Source organism: Herpailurus yagouaroundi, unplaced genomic scaffold (assembly GCF_014898765.1).
Source record: "Herpailurus yagouaroundi ecotype Mexico unplaced genomic scaffold, PumYag 165, whole genome shotgun sequence".
In the NCBI taxonomy this organism is placed as follows: Eukaryota; Metazoa; Chordata; class Mammalia; order Carnivora; family Felidae; genus Herpailurus; species Herpailurus yagouaroundi.
Window position 1 is genome coordinate 24458135 of NW_024412406.1, and position 4873 is coordinate 24463007.

The window sequence follows — 4873 nt, forward strand, 5'->3', positions numbered from 1 at the left end:
CACCCAGGCGCCCCTCCAAACACAAGTTTGTTTTTTTTTTTTTTAAACTGATGAGTACAAAGCTCTTTGAAGTTTTTAGGGCTTTTTCTGTGCAATGAAAATAAAAACACTTCCAAGAGCTCAAAGATGTGTTTTGGCCTTGCAAAATAGCTCTGAATGAAAATTGTTTCAAGAGAATAAAGCTCTGAGTTTATGAGGACGCTAATGGGGGCGGGGGTAAAGAGATGAGATCTCTTCCAGAGCTTCATCATGTTTTCTGGGGTGTGCAAGCATCTTGATTTGAGGTGTACAACATTACTTCAAACTAGTTTTGTAAGCAACTAAAGATCAAAGTAAGATTGGCTTCGAGCTGGGGCCCCCTGGGTGGTTCAGTCGGTTGATTTCTTTTTTTTTTTTTAATTTTTTTTTCAACGTTTTTTATTTATTTTTGGGACAGAGAGAGACAGAGCATGAACGGGGGAGGGGCAGAGAGAGAGGGAGACACAGAATCGGAAACAGGCTCCAGGCTCCGAGCCATCAGCCCAGAGCCCGACGCGGGGCTCGAACTCACAGACCGCGAGATCGTGACCTGGCTGAGGTCGGACGCTTAACCGACTGCGCCACCCAGGCGCCCCTCAGTCGGTTGATTTCAGCTCAGGTCATGATCTCAGGGTCGTGGGATTGAGCCACATGCTGGGTTTTACGCTGAATGTGGAGCCTGCCTAATTCTTTCTCTCTCTCCCTTTGCTCCTTTCCCTCTTGAGCTCTCTCTCTGAAAAAATTTAAAAAACAAGTAAAAACATAAGACTATCTTAAGGCTTTACTCAGCCTCATTGGAAGTCCGACGGTCTGTCCAAAACTCCATTGCCTGGGGGACAAAGCAATCTGTCAGTCATCCCCCAGTGAAATCTTTTACTTTGTTGTATGTCCTGAAATTTTCCCTCTTGTCTTCCCTGGTAAGTCTCTGCAGGGTAGAACCTTGGAAATTTGCTACTCAATTGAATTCACCCACACCTAAACCTAAGACCTCCTTCCTCCACCCCACCCAATCACAGCACGGGGTAGAACGACCTGTATGGTGAGTGCAGAGAATCAATGGTATGAAGTTAGGCAGGGGAGAACCCTGCCAGGGAGACTGAGGAAGAGTAAGGACCAACCTAAGAGAGAAGCAAGGCAACTGTGGGGCGTCGGAACTCACGGAGGGAAGCACTCCAATAAGGAGCTGTGTCGAACGTGACGTTCAAGTGTGCGGAGTTCTGCTAACAGGTAGGGAAAAGATAGGATAGAACAGGCAGAGAGGGAAAGGTTAGGTCCCAAGGCCCCTGGGTGGGGAAAAAACATATTTTGGAACAATGCTGGGAGAGTTTGACCACAGCAAACTCCCTCGGGGGTAAGTTTCCTCTTAAGAATGTGAGAGATATCACCAACTCCCCCTCAGGTTCCCCTCAGGAATTTGCCAAAAGACCATGAAATGTCTGACCCACAAGGAACTGTATGGTCATAGACCACCCCTCATTCAATGGAAGCGAGCCAATCAAGAGGGAATGACTAGGCATTTAGTTACCTAGCCAATAAGGGTAAAACCTGAGAAGGATCAAGGGGGAATATGGAGGCTGACTAGAACTTATGAAACAAGGACACTTGGGGCTCCTGGGTGGCTCAGTTGGTTAAATGTCTGACTTCGGCTCAGGTCATGCTCTCACGAGTTGTGAGTTCAAGCCCCACGTTGGGCTCTGTGCTGACAGCTCAGAACCTGGAGGCTGCTTCGGAATCTTGTGTCTCCCTCTCTCTCTGCCCCTCCCCCACTCACACTCTGTCTCTCTCTCTCTCTCTCTCAAAAATAAATAAAAACGTTAAAAAAAAAAAAAAAAGGACACTTGCCTGTAGTCCATGGGCATTCACTTTAGAATGCTCCCTCCCTGTAAAGGGAGCTTTCATACTATTCTTACTTTCTAAATTTATACTCTAATAAACTTTCTCCTGCTGCTCATTTTGTGTCCACCTCTTCACTCTTCGAAGCAGCGAGACCACAAATCCCAGGTATTGAGGTAAAACACCCTGCAACGCCAAGAGTTCAGGGAAGTTGAAGGTACAAAGGTGACCAAGGAACATGGTGACTTGACATTTCAGTCGAATGATGGAAACAGAAGTCCTGTTGGAACAGATCGAAGGGAGTCCAAGGAGAGAAAATGCAGGCAGCACCTAGGGACAGATGTCTCCAGAAGTTTTGCTAAGAATGGGGAGCTAGAGGAAACAAAAGGACCGTGTTTTGAAAACTGTATTTCTTTTTTTTTTTTTTTAATTTTTTTTCAACGTTTATTTATTTTTGGGACAGAGAGAGACAGAGCATGAACGGGCGAGGGGCAGAGAGAGAGGGGGAGACACAGAATCGGAAACAGGCTCCAGGCTCTGAGCCATCAGCCCAGAGCCCGACGCGGGGCTCGAACTCACAGACCGCGAGATCGTGACCTGGCTGAAGTCGGACGCTTAACCGACTGCGCCACCCAGGTGCCCCTGAAAACTGTATTTCTATTTGGGTGGGCATGATTCAAAAGGGAGGGAGAACTAGCCAAAGCAAGGGAGAGAAAGGGACTAGAGACAAAGCACAATTATGAAAGCGAAATTGCTGAGAAGGAAGAAGTTGGTCTTTCAAAGGAGCAAATATACCTCAAAACAGCAGTAAGGAAAGCGCAGGAGCAGAAGGATCTGGAGGTGGAAGGGGGCTGAGGAAATTGCCCCCCCAGTTCTCTCAATTCTCCACCAACATACGCTCTGTGACGGCAGAAGCATCCATCTTCTGAGCCGTCGTTCTAGAAAATCCTTTTGAGTGAGTTTCTTCCCCTCCTCTTGTCAAAGATAAAGCTGGGGAAGTGAAGAACTACAAAGGGTTAATCAGTGTAAAGGCAGTATCTGTATCTGCTACCCGGCAATTATCTTCCCAGACTGGGAGACAGAAGCCTGATCCTTCCTGATGATTACATTTCAAAGGAATGGCTTTCAAGTCCTTGAGAAAGGCATTCCTGAGTTGTAGGAGGTACATGTTTGTCCATCTCAGAGGTTCAGAGAGAGAATTCAGAATTGGAACCTCTTTTTAGTAAATGCTCTAAGAAACACCAGTCAGGGGTTCACGTCAGGTGTTGGCTAGAACATGAAATTCTATCGGCAGCCTTGAGCTTTCTCAGACAGGGGACGTTAGAGGAGGCTAGGGTCATCCCAGGTGTGAGGTCTTGAGCTGTTAGAAACAAATGCTAGTGTTGGTTTAGGTCTTTTAAGGTGGGTGAGGGTGTGGAGAAAATCATTTGTGCTGAGAGTCTGTGGTCTTTATGGGGCACGGTTGAGGCCTAATTGACAAAGAAGTTCAAAGAGGCCTGGCTAAAGTTCGGTCAAGGAGAAATTGCTTGTCACTCTGCCTACCAGAATCACATTATCCTTTAATGTTTAATGCGTATTTATTTTTCCTTATTTATTTATTTACTTAGGAGAGAGAGAGAGAGAGAGAGAGAGAGAGAGCACAGGCTGAGGAGGGGCAGAGAGAGGCAGACACAGCATCTGAAGCAGGCTCCAGGCTCTGAGCGGTCACCACAGAGCCCGAGGCGGGGCTTGAACCCACAAACCAGGAGAGCATGACCTGAGCTTAAGTCGGCGCTTAACAGACGGAGCCATCCAGATGCCCCATCCTTTAACGTTTAAAAGAAGAAAACGTGCATGCTGTTTTCTTGCCTTTTTTCCAGTCAAAAGTGGTACCTCATAATACCTATAACTCTTAATATGTATTGTGTACTTCTCATATAGACAGCTATCACGTTGTGCCTCTTTGCAGTTATATCCTCCTGTTTCATCGTGGATCTACTCCTGTATTTGTCTTGGCCACCTGACTAAATCACAGTTTCCTAGAGGTATACTGGGGCTAACGCCTCTGACACGTTTGTACAGTTACAGGTTCTGTGTAGTACTTGGTCACACGGAAGGGACTCAGTGCAAGTTACAGGGTATCCGCACACCCTCACTCCTTCCCAAACGCTTGTAATGAGTGCCCCCTTTATGCATATCATTTTTCCAATGCTGCTGGGATCAAGTTCAGTAAGATCCAGCCCTGGCTTTTATTCCTGGTTCTCCATCTTTCCTTCAGAGATGTCCTGCCACATCCTAGCGAGCTGAAATACTCATTTACCCTGAAGCTTTTAAAAATCTAACTCTGCAGAACCAGATCTGTAAGATAATACATACGTGTTAGCATATATACAGTTTAGAAGTTTGTTATTCTAGAAATCCTTTACAGTCACAGAGTCATGCTCAGGATATATGAAGGAGTCGTAAACACAGTGAGATACTACTCACTCCCACTATAGCTATAATCAAGAAGTCAGATAATAACAAGTGCCAGCAAGAATGTGAAGAAATTAGAACCCTTATACCCTGCTGGTGGAAACGTAAAATGGTGCAGCCATTTTAGAAAACAGTTTGGCAGTTTCTCAAGTGTTTAAACGTAGAGTTCCACGACCCAGCAATTCCACTCCTAGGCATGTAGTCAGTAGAAATGAAAACACCCGTCCGTGCAAAATCTTGTACAAGAATGTTCTTAGAAGCATTATTCGTAACTACCAAATGATGAATGGGTTAACAAAATGGGGTATGTCCGTACGCTAGGATCTATCTCTCCAGCAATAAAAAAGAATAAAGTACAGATACATGAATGAATCTGAAAAACATTCATGCTAAATGAAAGAAGCCAGACATAAAAGGCTACATAACGTACGATTGCATTTATATGAAATGTTGGGGATAGGCAAGTTCATAGACACAGAAAAGTTGATCAGTGCTTGCTTATGCTGGGCTTCGAGGACGTGGGGGTGATAACCGAAGGGTATTGGGGGGGGGGGGGAGTTCTGCATAT